Genomic DNA, 18005 nt, shown 5'->3' on the forward strand with positions numbered 1-18005 from the left:
GGTTCTGCTGTGGAACTATGAGTCCCAGCAAGAATGCACTGCATACTGGGACTTGGAGAACCACAAGTCCCAGCATGCGGCCCATTAATGGGCTTGCTGGAACTCTTAGCTCTTAGTTCCACAACAAAACCAATAGTTAAATAAAAGCACACTGACACATAAGAAAAATAAAACTTTAATACACATGGAGCCCATACATACTGATACTTACCTATCTTGAGCATGTAGGTAGCCCTCGGTCCTGGTCCGGTATCCTGGGGTCCTGGTCTGAAGCAATCCATAGGGGACCTGTGGAAGGAAATTATACTCACGGGTCTAAACCGGTGTACATTTGGTCCTCTTCTTTCCTGCAGTAGTCATGGGGAACCTGGCAAAAGAAAAACAAAAATGGGTACTTGTGCATTTTGGCGGTGCCCGATTTCAGCATCGTGCGATGAACGCATCGCATGCCATGTACCCGATGGCATGCAATGCGATTTTGACCCCCTATGCGATGAAAAATCATATAAGCACCCTAATGGGTGCTTACAATGTTAAATGCACCCCCACGCCACCCCCCCCCCCCACTATAAACGTGAACACACGGGGGCACTGGGGGGAGACAGAGCACACACGGGGGTACTGGGGGGACAGCACGCACACGGGGGCACTGGGGGGGATCAAAGCACACACTGGGCACTGGGGGGGCAGCGTACACAAGGGGACACTGGGTACACACGGGGACAGTGGGGTGGGGGACATGGTACACACAGGGACAGTGGGGTGGGGGACATGGTACACACAGGGACAGTGGGGTGGGGGACAGGGTACACACAGGGACAGTGGGGTGGGGGAAAGGGTACACACAGGGACAGTGGAGTGGGGAACAGGGTACACACAGGGACAGTGGGGTGGGGGACAGGGTACACACAGGGACAGTGGGGTGGGGGACGGTACACACAGGGACAGTGGGGTGGGGGACAGGGTACACACAGGCACTGGGGGGGACAGAGCACACACGTGGGCACTGTGGGGGGAACAGAGCACACATGGGGTACTGGGGGGGAAGCACGCACATGGGGGCACTGGGGGGTGCAGCGCACGCACAGGGCACTGGGGGGGGGCAGCGTACACACGGGGGCACTGGGTACACACAGGGACAATGGGGTGGGGGACAGGGTACACGCAGGGACAGTGGGGTGGGGGACAGGGTACACACAGGGACAGTGGAGTGGGGAACAGGGTACACACAGGGACAGTGGGGTGGGGGACAGGGTACACACAGGGACAGTGGGGTGGGGGACGGTACACACAGGGACAGTGGGGTGGGGGACAGGGTACACACAGGCACTGGGGGGGACAGAGCACACACGTGGGCACTGTGGGGGGAACAGAGCACACATGGGGTACTGGGGGGGGGGAAAGCACGCACATGGGGGCACTGGGGGGTGCAGCGCATGCACCGGGCACTGGGGGGGCAGCGTACACATGGGTCACTGGGGGGGCAGCCTACACACTGGGGCACTGGGTACACACAGGGACAATGGGGTGGGAAACAGGGTACACGCAGGGACAGTGGGGTGGGGGACAGGGTACACACATGGACAGTGGGGTGGGGGACAGGGTACATGCAGGGACAGTGGAGGGATGGATTTACCTGGGTGCAGCTGCTCCTCTGATGGCCCCTGTGGCTTCTTTCTGCCTTCCCGGTTGCAGAGGAAACTGAAGGAAGTGCCTGAATCTGGTCCGCAGGCTGTCAGCGTCTGGGCAGGAAATATAATAATATATTAAAGGGCACAGCGTACACACGAAGGGGGGGGGGGGGGCACAGCGTACACATGGAGGGGGGGGGGCACAGCGTACACACGGAGGGGGGGGCACAGCGTACACACGGAGGGGGGGCACAGTGTACACACGGGGGGGCACAGCGTACACACGGGGGGGCACAGCGTACACACGGAGGGGGGAGGCACAGCGTACACACGGGGGGCACTGGGGGGGGGAACAGCGTACACATGTGGGCACTGGGGGGGACAGTGTACACACGGGGCACTGGGGGGGAGCAGCGTACACACACGGGGGCACTGGGCTAGGCAACGTACACATGGGGGCACTGCGTGGGTAGAGCAAACACGTGGGGGCACATCGCACACACGGGGGGCGCTGGGGGGAGAGCGTACACACAGGGGCACGGGGGGAAAGAGCGTACACACGCGGGCACTTTACACACGGAAGCACTGGGGGGGCAGCGTACACACAGGGGCACTGGGGGGGCAGAGCACACACGGGGCACTGGGGGGGCTGCGTACTGCTGGAGGACAGAGCACACACGGGGGTACTGGGGGGGCAGAACACACATGGGGCACTGGGGGGGCAGAACACATACGGGGGGCACTGGGGGGGACAGAACACATACGGGGCACTGGGGGGACAAAACACACACGGGGGCACTGGGGGGGAACAGAACACACACGGGGGCACTGGGGGGGACAGAGCACACACGGGGGTACTGGGGGACAGCACGCACACGGGGGCACTGGGGGGGATCAGCGCACACACGGGGGCACTGGGGGGGGCAGCGTACTGCTGGAGGATAGAGCACACACGGGGGTACTGGGGGGGGCAGAACACACACGGGGCACTGGGGGGGCAGAACACATACGGGGGCACTGGGGGGGACAGAACACATACGGGGCACTGGGGGGACAAAACACACACGGGGGCACTGGGGGGGAACAGAACACACACGGGGGCACTGGGGGGGATCAGCGCACACACTGGGCACTGGGGGGGCAGCGTACACAAGGGGACACTGGGTACACACGGGGACAGTGGGGTGGGGGACATGGTACACACAGGGACAGTGGGGTGGGGGACATGGTACACACAGGGACAGTGGGGTGGGGGACAGGGTACACACAGGGACAGTGGAGTGGGGAACAGGGTACACACAGGGACAGTGTGGTGGGGGACAGGGTACACACAGGGACAGTGGGGTGGGGGACAGGGTACACACAGGGACAGTGGGGTGGGGGACGGTACACACAGGGACAGTGGGGTGGGGGACAGGGTACACACAGGCACTGGGGGGGACAGAGCCCACACGTGGGCACTGTGGGGGGAACAGAGCACACATGGGGTACTGGGGGGAAAGCACGCACATGGGGGCACTGGGGGGGTGCAGCGCACGCACGGGGCACTGGGGGGGGCAGCGTACACACGGGGCACTGGGGGGGCAGCGTACACACGGGGGCACTGGGTACAGACAGGGACAATGGGGTGGGGGACAGGGTACACACAGGGACAGTGGGGTGGGGGACAGGGTACATGCAGGGACAGTGGAGGGATGGATTTACCTGGGTGCAGCTGCTCCTCTGATGGCCCCTGTGGCTTCTTTCTGCCTTCCCGGTGGCAGAGGAAACTGAAGGAAGCGCCTGAATCTGGTCCGCAGGCTGTCAGCGTCTGGGCAGGAAATATAATAATATATTAAAGGGCACAGCGTACACACGGAGGGGGGGGGGCACAGCGTACACACGGTGGGGGGGGCACAGCGTACACACGGAGGGGGGGGCACAGCGTACACACGGAGGGGGGGCGGCACAGCGTACACACGGGGGGCACAGCGTACACACGGAGGGGGGAGGCACAGCGTACACACGGAGGGGGGAGGCACAGCGTACACACGGAGGGGGGAGGCACAGCGTACACACGGAGTGGGGGGCACAGCGTACACACGGAGGGGGGGGCACAGCGTACACACGGAGGGGGGCACAGCGTACACACGGAGGGGGGGGCACAGCGTACACACGGAGGGGGGGGGCACAGCGTACACACGGAGGGGGGCACAGCGTACACACGGAGGGGGGGCACAGCGTACACACGGAGGGGGGAGGCACAGCGTACACACGGAGGGGGGAGGCACAGCGTACACACGGAGGGGGGAGGCACAGCGTACACACGGAGGGGGGAGGCACAGCGTACACACGGAGGGGGGAGGCACAGCGTACACACGGAGGGGGGAGGCACAGCGTACACACGGAGGGGGGAGGCACAGCGCACACACGGAGGGGGGAGGCACAGCGCACACACGGAGGGGGGGAGGCACAGCGTACACACGGAGGGGGGAGGCACAGCGTACACACGGAGGGGGGAGGCACAGCGTACACACGGAGGGGGGAGGCACAGCGTACACACGAAGGGGGGAGGCACAGCGTACACACGGAGGGGGGAGGCACAGCGTACACACGGAGGGGGGGAGGCACAGCGTACACACGGAGGGGGGAGGCACAGCGTACACACGGAGGGGGGGAGGCACAGCGTACACACGGAGGGGGGGAGGCACAGCGTACACATGGAGGGGGGAGGAACAGCGTACACACGGAGGAAGGAGGCACAGCGTACACACGGAGGGGGGAGACACAGCGTACACTCGGAGGGGGGAGACACAGCGTACACTCGGAGGGGGGAGGCACAGTGTACACACGGGGGGGGGGCACAGCGTACACACGGAGGGGGTGCACAGCGTACACTGGGGGGGACAGAGCACACACGTGGGCACTGTGGGGGGAACAAAGCACACATGGGGTACTGGGGGGAAAGCACGCACATGGGGGCACTGGGGGGGTGCAGCGCACGCACGGGGCACTGGGGGGGCAGCGTACACACGGGGCATGGGGGGGCAGCGTACACACGGGGCACTGGGGGGGCAGCGTACACACGGGGGCACTGGGTACACACAGGGACAATGGGGTGGGGGACAGGGTACACGCAGGGACAGTGGGGTGGGGGACAGGGTACACACATGGACAGTGGGGTGGGGGACAGGGTACATGCAGGGAGAGTGGAGGGATGGATTTACCTGGGTGCAGCTGCTCCTCTGATGGCCCCTGTGGCTTCTTTCTGCCTTCCCGGTGGCAGAGGAAACTGAAGGAAGCGCCTGAATCTGGTCCGCAGGCTGTCAGCGTCTGGGCAGGAAATATAATAATATATTAAAGGGCACAGCGTACACACGGAGGGGGCACAGCGTACACACGGAGGGGGGGCACAGCGTACACACGGGGGGGCACAGCGTACACACGGAGGGGGGCACAGCGTACACACGGAGGGGGGGGCACAGCGTACACACGGAGGGGGGGCACAGCGTACACACGGAGGGGGAGGCACAGCGTACACACGGAGGGGGGAGGCACAGCGTACACACGGAGGGGGGAGGCACAGCGTACACACGGAGGGGGGAGGCACAGCGTACACACGGAGGGGGGAGGCACAGCGCACACACGGAGGGGGGAGGCACAGCGTACACACGGAGGGGGGAGGCACAGCGTACACACGGAGGGGGGGAGGCACAGCGTACACACGGAGGGGGGAGGCACAGCGTACACATGGAGGGGGGGAGGCACAGCGTACACACGGAGGGGGGAGGCACAGCGTACACACGGAGGGGGGAGGCACAGCGTACACACGGAGGGGGGAGGCACAGCGTACACACGGAGGGGGGGAGGCACAGCGTACACACGGACGGGGGAGGCACACCGTACACACGGAGGGGGGAGGCACAGCGTACACACGGAGGGGGGAGGCACCGCGCACACACGGAGGGGGGAGGCACAGCGCACACACGGAGGGGGGGAGGCACAACGTACACACGGAGGGGGGGGGCACAGAGTACACACGGAGGGGGGGAGGCACAGCGTACACACGGAGGGGGGGAGGCACAGCGTACACACAGAGGGGGGAGGCACAGCGTACACACGGAGGGGGGAGGCACACCGTACACACGGAGGGGGGAGGCACAGCGCACACACGGAGGGGGGAGGCACAGCGCACACACGGAGGGGGGAGGCACAGCGTACACACGGAGGGGGGGAGGCACAGCGTACACACGGAGGGGGGAGGCACAGCGTACACACGGAGGGGGGAGGCACAGCGTACAAACGGAGGGGGGGAGGCACAGCGTACACACGGAGGGGGGAGGCACAGCGTACACACGGAGGGGGGGAGGCACAGCGTACACACGGACGGGGGGAGGCACACCGTACACACGGAGGGGGGAGGCACAGCGTACACACGCAGGGGGGAAGCACAGCGTACACACGGAGGGGGAGGCACAGCGTACACACGGAGGAAGGAGGCACAGCGTACACACGGAGGGGGGAGGCACAGCGTACACACGGGGGGAGGCACAGCGTACACACGGAGGGGGTGCACAGCGTACACACGGAGGGGGTGCACAGCGTACACGGAGGGGGGAGGCACAGCGTACACACGGAGGGGGTGCACAGCGTACACACGGAGGGGGGCACAGCGTACACACGGAGGGGGGCACAGCGTACACACGGAGGGGGGCACAGCGTACACACGGAGGGGGGCACAGCGTACACACAGGGGCACTGGGGGGGGGAAACAGTGTAAACATGGTGGCACTGGGGGGGTGCAGCGTACACACGGGGGCACTGCGGGGGTACAGCAAACACGGTGGCACTGGGGGGGTACAGGGCACACGGGGGGCACTGGGTGGGAGAGCGTACACACGTAGGCACTTTACACACGGGGGCACTGGGGGGGACAGCGTACACAATGGGGGCACTGTGGAGGGCAGCGCACTGCGGGGGACAGAGCACACACGGGGGCACTGGGGGGAGACAGCGTACACAACGGGGGCACTGGGGAGGGCAGCGCACTGCGGGGGGACAGAGCACACACGGGGGCACTGGGGGAGACAGAACACACACGGGGGCACTGGGGGGGACAGAACACACACGGGGGCACAGAACACACACGGGGGCACTGGGGGGGACAGAACACACACGGGGCACTGGGGGGGACAGAACACACACGGGGGCACTGGGGGGGTGCAGCGCACACACAGGGCACTGGGGGGGGGGCAGCGTACACACGGGGGCACTGGGTACACACGGGGACAGTAAGGTGGGGGACAGGGTACACACAGGGACAGTGGGGTGGGGGACAGGGTACACGCAGGGACAGTGGGGTGGGGGATAGGGTACACACAGGCACTGGGGGGGACAGCGTACACACTGGGGGGGACAGCGTACACACTGGGGGGGAACAGCATACACAAATGGTGGCACTGGGGGGGACACACACGGGGGCACTGGGGGGGACAGCGGACACAAGGGGGATCTGGGGGGGCAGCATACACACGGGGGCACTGAGGTGGGACAGCGTACACACAGGGGCACTGGGGTGGGACAGCGTACACACAGGGGCACTGGGGGGGGGCAGTGTACACACAGGGGCACTGGGGGGGCAGCGTACACATGGGGCACTGCGGGGGGGCAGCGTACACACGGGGGCACTTGAAGGACAGCGTACACACGGGGACACTGGGTACACACTGGGACATTGGGGGGGGGGCAGGGTACACACAGGGACAGTGGGGTGGGGGACAGAGTACATGCAGGGACAGTGGGGTGAGGGACAGGGTACACGCAGGGACAGTGGGGTGGGGGACAGGGTACACGCAGGGACAGTGGGGTGGGGGACAGGGTACACGCAGGGACAGTGGGGGGACGGATTTACCTGGGTGCAGCTGCTCCTCTGATGGCTTCTTTCTGCCTTCCCGATGGCGGAGGCAACTCAAGGAAGCGCCTCAGTCCCGGTGGTACCATGGGGTGGTCAGCGTCTGGGCAGGAAATATAATAATAATAGTAATATTAAAGGGCACAGCGTACATACAGAGGGGGGCACAGCGTACACATGGATGGGGGCACAGTATATACACGGGGGGCATAGCATACACACAGGGGCACTGGGGGTGGGACCGCATATTCACGGGGGCACTGGGGGGGGAAACAACGTACACACAGGGGCACTGCAAGGGTACAGCACACACACAAGGGGCACTGGGGGTACAGCGCACACACAGGGGGAACTGGGGGCGAGAGCGTACACACAGGGGCACTGGGGGGTGGACAGCGTACACACGCAGGCACTGTACACACGGAAGCACTGGGTGGGCAGCGTACACACGGGGCACTAGGGGGACAGTGCACACACGGGGGCACTGGGGGGGCAGCACAACACATGGGGGCACTAGGGGGGACAGCGTACACACGGGGCACTAGGGGGGAACAGCATACACACAGGGGCACTGGGGGGGGCAGAGCACACACGGGTGCACTGCGGGGGGTGGGGGCAGCATACACATGGGGGCACTGGGGGAGGAACAGTGTACACACGGGTGCGCTGGGGGGGTGGAGAGCGTACACAAGGGGGGGACAGCACACACGCGGGGGCACTTGGGGGGACAGCGCACACACAGGGGCACTTGGGGGGACAGCGCACACACGGGGGCACTGGGGGGGACAGCGCACACACTGGGCACTGGGGGGAATAGCGCACATACGGGGTCACTGGGGGGGACAGCGCACACACGGGGCACTGGGGGGGACAGCACACACACGGGGCACTGGGGGGGACAGCACACACACGGGGCACTGGGGGGGACAGCACACACACAGGGGCACTGCGGGGGGGGCAGCACACACACACAGGGGGCACTGGGGGGCAGCACACACGGGGGCACTGGGGGTGGCAGCACACACGGGGGCACTGGGGGTGGCAGCACACACGGGGGCACTGGGGGTGGCAGCACGCACACGGGGGCACTGGGGGTGGCAGCACGCACACGGGGGCACTGGGGGTGGCAGCACGCACATGGGGGCACTGGGGGGGAGTGCACACACTGGGGCATGGGGGGTGGACAGCGTACACATAGGGCACTGGGGGGGACAGCATACACACAGGGGCACTGGGGAGGGGGACAGCATACACACAGGGCAACTGGGGGGAGCAGCGTACACACGGGGGCACTGGGGGGGGCAGCGTACACACGGGGGCACTGGGCACACACGGGGACAGTGGGGTGGGGGACAGGGTACGCACAAAGACAGTGGGGTGGGGGATAGGGTACATACAGGGACAGTGGGGGGACAGATTTACCTGGGTGCAGCTACTCCTCTGATGGCCCAGGTGGCTTCTTTCTGCCTTCTCGTTGGCGGAGGCAACTCAAGGAAGCGCCTGAATCTTGTCCGCAGGCTGTGGAAGCGCCTCATTCCCGGTGTTGTGGTCAGCATCTGTGCAGGAAATAAAATAATAATATTAAAGGGCTCAGCATATACACAGATGGGGGCACAGCATACACACGTAGGGGGGGCACAGCGTACACACGGAGGGGGGGGCACAGCGTACACACGGAGGGGGGAGCACAGCGTACACACGGAGGGGGGCACAACGTACACACGGAGGGGGGGGGCACAGCGTACACACGGAGGGGGGGGGACAGCGTACACACGGAGGGGGGGCACAGCGTACACACGGAGGGGGGGCACAGCGTACACACAGAGGGGGGGCACAGCGTACACACGGAGGGGGGGCACAGCGTACACACGGAGGGGAGGCACAGCGTACACACGGAGGGGGGCACAGCGTACACACGGAGGGGGGGCACAGCGTACACACGGAGGGGGGGCACAGCGTACACACGGAGGGGGGGGCACAGCGTACATACGGAGGGGGGGCACAGCATACACACGAAGGGGGGGCACAGCATACACACGAAGGGGGGGGCACAGCATACACACGGAGGGGGGGGGCACAGCGCACACACGGAGGGAGTACTGGTATAGGCGGGCACAGCATTGGGATAAGGCTGGCACTGGGAGAGGCAGCTTTTGGGACAGTATTGGCAGACTCACCCTAGGCTGGCTGACAGTATGGGCACAGCACTGGGGTGGAAGCTAGCAGTAGGGGCAGAGTAAGGTTACTAGGCTGGCATTGGCAGAGGGGAGGGGGCACAGTGTGGGCACATAAATAGGAGAGGCAGCCCAGCACAGGGAGGGGGATGCCCTGCATGTAACGCTGGGTTAAAGGAGGTGGCTGACACACGGGGACAGAGGGTGACAGCTGCCCCTCCCCGCATAGCCCGCAGCCTGCCGGGGACAGCCGGCTGCTGCAACGGGATATTATAGACGGAGCTGGAGTCTTCAGAATGGGGGTCGGGCTAGGAGCCAGCAACCCGGCGTCTACTCACCAATTTGCGCCCTGCGCCCGCTCCGGAGCCCGCGCCGCGGCCGGGCTTTCAAATCTAGGCCGCGGCTTCTGGCTACTTTGTAGGCCGCAATCTCCAGATGGCTGCGAGCGGTCGCCCCGACTCCGCTGCCCCACGCCGGCCATATCCTCCGCTTCAGGGGATCAAGAGGGGTCCCACCAGCCAAGTCCTGCCCGCAATTACTGTCCAGGGAGCAGGTATGTGCTCATCCCAGCGGGTGCTCGGAGGTCGCATCTCCGTCGGCCATCTTGGTGCACCCGAGTGAAGCCACTCTGTGTACTCCCCCAGGTGATGTCTTCTGCGCATGCACAACAAGTTGGCGCTCCTATCTTTATAATGGGGGACGTTTCACTAAATTTAATAAAAACTGTACCTATCTGAAAATCCTCAACCCCAAAAGGCACTCCACTGGGACAATATCTACCTAATAAAACAAACCCCAAGTCTCAATTGTTCCTCTACCCCGAGTTATGCCTTCCCAAAAAAAACCTCATAGACTAACATGGGTGACAAAGTGTCATTTCTGAAGTGTCAGAAAAAAACTGGCAGTTGGAAGTTTAGATCGCTCCCAATTGGTCATTTTTTAATATTTCTCCCTGAAATTTGGCACGCAGCACCGGTTGACGATTCTACGCGTACATGCCAAATTTCAGCTCAGTACGCCCAGTCACTTTTGAGGTGCAGTCCCTCAAACACCATGCCCCCATCCGAAAAGTTCCCTATGGGAAAAATCCGTTCGTTGGATTCAGCCTTAATACCGTGCCCTTATAATATATATATATATATATATATGTGGGAAAAAGACCTTCGTTTGCGCTATTGTCAGCAGCTGCTCTATAGGACCTCCCTGTTAGTGGAGGACAGCATCAATAGATATGTGCACAAAGAATAGATATAGAGAGCGCTATATTAGAACCTCCACCTTTGTGTATTATACAACAGTGGGTACAGATTTTTACAACTTGTAAAATGATTTTATTAAAACATAAATGGTATAGTCGATGTCAGACATTATTAGCAGAATTAATAGTACATTGGTGATACACAGATTTCTGGTGAGTCAAGACCCAACGTGTTTCGTCGCTGTACGACTTCCTCAGGGGTGATAGACTCGAGATTCTGAGCTTTAGAAAATGTATGTGGAGTTTTAAAAAAAAAAACTTTTTTGACGCTATGATGACGTCCTTCGATGACGGAGAGTAAGATCCTACGGAAAAGGCTGGATTCGCTGTCCCAAATTAAATAAATATGGGCACAGCACAGAGCACAGGACCGGACACAGCACACAAACCGCGGCAGCAACTTGCAAACGAACAGTCACTGAAACAGCACTCATTAGCATATTACAGAAAACAATGTGCAACGATCAAATTGTAAACATGAGGGCATCCATAGCAAATGCAGACTTAAGAGGGTGTGAACATTATATGTGCAATGTAAAAACAAACATAAAAAAATGTGCAAACATGATCGAGCAGTGGGTGTAGAGTGACATCTGATGGTGAGTACTGTCATTAGCAGATAACGTGTACTGGTAGTATCTAGGCTGACTAATAAACCACAAAAGTGGGCGATAATGTAGCAACATAGTGACGGGGAGACTTTAACACTCCCAAATGTATCTGACAGGAGTAGGCCAACAGCCATACGGATGTGCAAAAGCTGATTGTGGCACTAGTAATGCAGTACCAGCAGTATTTAGCAATGTAACTTGACTTGCCCTGTTGGTTGTGTTTGAATGGAGGGCCTGCGACAAAATGAATGTATGTAATGATGAATAAAGCTAATTAATGTGGGGCCCGGGCCATCAAGCATCAAATGCCTGCATAGCTACCAACCAGTCCGTCAGGGTGGCTAGCTGGCAGACTGGCCAAGCACCAGAATGGCAAAGATGTTTGGGAATATAAGAGCCTGTGGTAAACTGGCGGCAGATAGAACTGCTATAGAAAGTTATGCAGGCCTAGAGTGTCAATAAGGCCTCTGGGGTGTAACGTATCCATTTTAAATATCCATTGGGACTCAAGTTGAAGGAGTTTTTTGGAGCGGTTGCCACCCCGTATGTGTGCCGGCACATGGTCTATGATCTTGTACTTTAACATTGCCATGTTGTGTTCGGCCTTGGCAAAATGCCTGGAGACTGGTTGTTCGCTTGAGCCAGATTGTAAGGCCCGGATGGCACAAGATGTTGTGCCATCCTTACTTTGAAGGCACAGTCACATTGCCGATGTAATAAAGCCCACACGAGCAATAGATAACATAGACTACAAATTTTGTAGTACAGGTGAGGGGCCATTTGATTCTAAATTTTTTACCCGTGTATAGGTGTGCAATTTGAGTGCAAGCTGTCATATAGCTGCACGTAGCGCAGCCTAGGCACCGGTAACAACCCACTCTAGTAGGCCTCATTTGTCTGGAGGGGGTATCGAAATAAGTGATCTCGGTCTTGACTTGCAGGTCCTTCAAATTTGGGCCACGTTTGTAACTGGGCATAAGCTCATTGTCTTTAAAGACTGGTAATTCAGGATCAGATGTCACGATCTCCCACCAGTTTTTGACTCTACTGGTCGTTTCTCGACTGGCTGAACTAAAGTCATTGACCCATGGGATACATGGTTTCTTGACTCTAGGTTTGGCACCTGTAATAAGAGTTGTGCGGTCACATGCCAGAGCCCTGGTCTTGGCTTTAAGTAGGCTCTGTCTGGGGTAGCCCCTCTCCTCTAATTTTTGCACCATGATATTAAGTTGGCGGTTGGTTTCTGTGTCTGTGTCAGTAATACTACACACTCTCAAACACTGAGAGTACGGGAGACTTTCCACCGTATTGCGTGGGTGGGAGCTATTGTGTCTGAGCAATGTGTTGCGGTCTGTCGGTTTGACAAACAAGGAAGTATGTAACTGTCCTGCTGTAATAGAAATGAGTATGTCAAGAAATGCTATTTGTGTGGTACTAGTGGTCAACATCAATATAGTACACATACACCTTGACATATGGCTCAATGACTGGATTGTACAAAATGAGCTCCTGCTCTAACTGCCACGTGTATGCATTCGCAAAGGACGGGAATACCGCGGAACCCATGGCACACCCCATCCTTTGCAATTAGAAGCCACCATCAAAGTAAAAATAATTGTGGGACAGTGTGTACTCCAACAGCAATGCAAAGAACTCAACCGCAGCCCCTTGATATGCAGAATTGCCTTGTATAAGATTAATCACAGCCCTAATGCCATCCACGTGGTGAATCCAAGTATAAAGGCTCGCCACATCAAGTGTGGCAAGCACCGTGTCCTCCTGTATCAAGGTAATGATCAGAAACTTCTGTAGCAAAGAGGTGGAATCTCTGAGTTATGTGGGCAATTGCTGTATACAAGGTTGGAGAAACGTATCCAGATATATCGCAATGGATTCGCAAAGCGACCCCCTCACAAATATAATGGGTCTTCCAGGGGGCCGCTGGGAATCCTTATGGATATTAGGGATGGTGTAAAAAATGGGGATGACGGGAAATTCCATCCCCAAATTTTTGCCCACCATCTCAGAGATCACACCATATCTCACTGCTTGACTTGACTGGCCATTACAGAGGCATACCTAGATATTCATGGGCCCCATAGAAAAAGTGTGTAAGGGCCCCCTATTTAGCAACTGATGGTGAAAAATATATGTAAAACACATTGCTTAGACAGCAAAGATGGCCCCCCTTCAGCTCTGGGCCCCATAGCAGCTGCATCCCTTGCACCTATGGTAGTTACGCCCTTGGGTCCATCACTGAAGGTCAACATTGCTTAGGTCGACACCATCATTAGGTCGACAATGGCTCAGTCAACAGTGAAAGGTTGACATTAATTTTTTACCTTTTTTTGAGCCAACTTGTGATATTTCATGCCCTACCATCTACTACAGCATGATGGGAGAATAAAAAAGTGTCCAAAGCCTGATTATATAGCGACCTGGCACACATATATGGGGTCCATGTCGACTAAATCAATAGATGACACAATGAGTTCCATTTTGTCAACATCAAAGTTAGTTTGTGAGACCAAAAATCTCTTGAGAGCGGTGAGCCCTAATTTGTGCGGGATGGACAGATATAAATTGGTGACATCGATGGTCGCAAGGCACCCAATATCCGGAAGATGCAAAAAAGGTTCAAGGGATATAAAAATATCTGTAGTGTCTAACAAAAAAGAGGGTTGTTTCTTAATAAACGTCTGCAGCAAATCATCAATAAAGGTAGCAAGGGGTTGTAAAAGAGAACCCTGTAGTGCAACAATCGGACATCCTGGAGGTGGATTAATACCCTTATGTACCTTTGGTAAGGTGTAGAAAATGAGCACTTTGGGTGTTGTTGGTAATAGAATCGTCCTAGCAGTCTCTGTGATGATCGACTGTTAAACACCTCACTGTAACAGATCACCCAACTGTTTTTTACATAATTGTGTAGGGTTGCTGTTCAATTTCCTATATGTAGTTATATCTGATTACTGCGTTGAATCTCCTTGTGATAGTCTTGCAGAAAAATGCAGCACCCCCCCTTGTCTCCGGGGCTTATAATTAGGCTGTCATTTGACTTCAATCTTTTTAGGGCACTTCGTTCCTCTACAGACAAGTTGGCGTGTGTGGGTTTCTGTTGTTGTATCGATGTACTCACTTGCTGCTCTACGACCTGTGCAAAGGTCCTAATGGTGGCATTAGTTGAATAAGGTTCGAATGTCGATGGTGGGCGAAACTTTTTAATCTCTTCTGGAATGGACCTGTCTCTAGGGCAGGGTTAGTTGGATTATAAAAAAAAATATTCCTTAAGCTTGATTTTGTGTAAGAATTACTGTTGTTCGATTTTCCACTGCAAATCATTATAAGGTACTGTTGGAACGAATGAGAGGCCACGGTTCAACAGGTGTTCTTTGCTGGGTGACAGATAGTAAGAGGACAGAATACATATTAGGGATTTATCGAGGGGTGGCCTGCTCTTCTTCTACCTCTTACACTGTTGTCCTTTATGGGTGTAACACCTCTTCTAAACCTTCCCCTCACTGGTGGTTGTCCATCAGAGGAGTTTCCTGAGAGCCATCTATAGACGTTGTGTCTCTCGTAATCTCGTAATCCCCCCTGCACCTTACTTAATTGTTCCTGCTTAAATTAAATCAATTCCTTGTAATAGGATGCCAATTGCAATTTTAGTCTCTCCAAACAATCGGTGTCCAAATCTGTGGACATTGTTGCCAAATGTTCATCCGCAAATTTGGCAAATTTCTGTTGGGTTGGGTTCTTTTGAGGATTGCTCTAGTACTAGAACCATCAGATCTTAAGAGCACCGGTTTAGTATTCCGACTCACCGTTTACAAAATTATGGGTCAAAGCGACCTATAGTCGGACAATTCCTGACCTGGAATCCTCTAGGAATCATCTTGACTCTTTATTAGTCGCTTAGTGATACGGCGTGGAGGTGATATACCACCTCTTTAGCCGCAGTAGATCTCGATACACAATATCTGCATATAAAGATTCTGCTCAATCATCCAATCCATGCTCCAATAAGATTGCATTTACTTCCACATCAGAGAAAGTATACGTATCCCCAATGGGAAAGTTGAAAAGTCCCGGTAATTCCTCCTCTGCCATGTTTGTCAGCTGTGACGCTGTGATGCTGAAACTCTCAGAGTATCGGCCGTTTAATGAGCACCAATGAGTGAAAAGAGAGGGAATATAAAATGGTCGGGAAGTCCTTATGGAGCGGGAGGTGCGGCACTCATGATACTCAGGAACATATATATATGCAAATGAAGAAAATAGAAGCGCACCATAAGCAAAGTAAAACACAGTTCTTTTACTGGTAACATACAGTATGCTCACATACATCAGGGTTTATATATCAGCTTGCCAGGCCACAGTGAAACATGAATGGATAGGATTAAACTTTGCTCAGAGGATCTCCCGTCTCAGCAGCCTCTCACGCTGCACTCACACATGTCGCCGCTGCCCGTCTCCGCTCACTTCACCAAGATGACGTCACCATGTCCACCGTATAGGCCATGCCCAACACGTTTCCTACCAGGACTTTGTCAGGGACTTGATACCTCCTTATTCCCAGCGGCAGCGTAATTATTCAATTACATATATATAACATAAAAGGCTATTACCAAACTGCACATAAATACAATAAATAATAGCATACATATCTTATAAAAACATGTATAAAATACACTGTCTTGGGTATTCAAAAATGTTGGTATTTTTCTTAACAGAAATTTAACCAATATCAGTTAATAAAATTTATATAAAAAATACAAAATTAAGTACTGCAAGTCATTTAATATCAATTTATAAAAATCGAGTATATAGAATATATTTAATTCATAAATGGAGAAATCTCCAAACATTCATTAAGACCGTCCGGACTTAACGCATTCAGACTATAAATCCAATAAGATTCCTGTCTTAAAAGACGCTGTCTCTATTACCCCCTCTCAAATCTAGTCTCACTTGTTCTAGTGCCATAAATTTCATACCTTTGGGGTCACTGTCATGAAACTTAGTGAAATGTCGCAGTACACTGTGATTGGACACCTTTTTTATGTTTCTATAGTGTTTTAATATTCTGATTTTTAAAGCATGTTTTGTTTGTCCTACGTAATTCTTACCACAAGGACATATCAATAAATACACTGTGTATGTGTTATTACAATTTAAAAAAAAAAAACATTAATTTTAACCTCCTTATTATTTCTATCGTCGATTGTTTTGGCACCTTTCATGCCGAACGGACACATTTACTGCAATTAAAAAAAAACATTTGACTGTGAAATCATAGAATGAGAAGCTTCTGTGTTTATAGAAGTATTTTCTATAGATAACATACTTGGGGCTAAATTGCTTCTTAATGTCTTTGCCCTCCTAAATACCAATTTCGGATGTATCCCAACTACTTCTCCTAGTACTGGCTCCATCTTTATAATGGACTAATGCTTTGTCAAAAGTTTCCTTTCGCTAAGTTTCGTTACTCTTAGCATTGAATTGAGTTATAAATGAGCAGAATACTTTGTTTTGTATTTTTTTTTATACTGTATAATTTATTTTCTGTCCATTTTTCGGCATCTATCTTTAGCCTCCTCAATTAACTGTAACGGTTAACCTTTTTCTTTAAAGCGTGAACAGTAAATGTCAGCCTGTTCTTCAAATTGTTGTAAAGTACTGCAATAACGTCACACTTTTTAGAAGTTGGAAATATGGTAAGTTTGATTTCCATTTGTTCAAATGGCAACTATCAAATTCTAAATCGTTGTTACTATCCACTTGTTTCATGTAAGTACAATTGTCAATTATATTGGAATCTTCCCTTGCGGTCAATGTAAGATCCAAGAAATGGTACGTTTATTTATACCTCTGCTTGTATTCCAATTGTTGAAATAAATTCTGTTTTGAAACAATTCATGCAATAACAAGAGCCTGTTTCTACCCTTCTAGAATATATATATATATATATATATATATATAAAACAAAAAGAGGGATAGATGTGCGCCCTATATACTATTCCCCTCAGAATTTACACAATGTTTAAAAATGGTTTTATTCAACACATTAATAATTCGATTTTCAATTAAGAAAAATTATTTAACAATCCAGAAGATAATTTTATAAACATCAAGGAGATCCAACACCAATAGGTGTTCTCATTGAGGACTTCACAGATGCGACCCTATGCGTTTCGTCCCTTAGGACTTCCTCAGGGGTGATCTGGATCATAAATGATACGAATGGTCTTTGGAAGTCACCGATGGACACTGAACAAATATACTATAACCAGCTGCTGAATGTATTAGGTTCTACATGGGAAAATCTTTTTTTAAAACCCACAGTAGGCTTCAGAATTGCCAGGGATTACACCCAATATCGTACACAGGGACTGTCCACTTAATGAAGTGTGTACTTTTAAGACAGCTTTTTTGGGGAAG

The 18005-nt window shown here is 54.8% G+C and overlaps 1 long non-coding RNA gene across 2 annotated transcripts; it reads right to left on the reverse strand.

Moving 5' to 3' along the window:
• Positions 1-1685: 1685 nt before the first annotated feature.
• On the reverse strand, positions 1686-9064 carry LOC146079554 (uncharacterized). Of its 2 annotated transcripts, XR_014474604.1 has the most exons (5): positions 8944-9064; positions 7522-7624; positions 4838-4943; positions 3336-3441; positions 1686-1742 (listed from the first exon to the last, which is right to left on the reverse strand). It is a non-coding gene; the product is annotated as an uncharacterized LOC146079554 (long non-coding RNA). The 2 variants fall into 2 exon arrangements; XR_014474603.1 differs by lacking the exon at positions 1686-1742 and having other exon boundaries at positions 2649-3441.
• Positions 9065-18005: the final 8941 nt, after the last annotated feature.

Source organism: Crinia signifera, chromosome 5 (assembly GCF_055691185.1).
Source record: "Crinia signifera chromosome 5, ASM5569118v1, whole genome shotgun sequence".
NCBI lineage: Eukaryota > Metazoa > Chordata > Amphibia > Anura > Myobatrachidae > Crinia > Crinia signifera.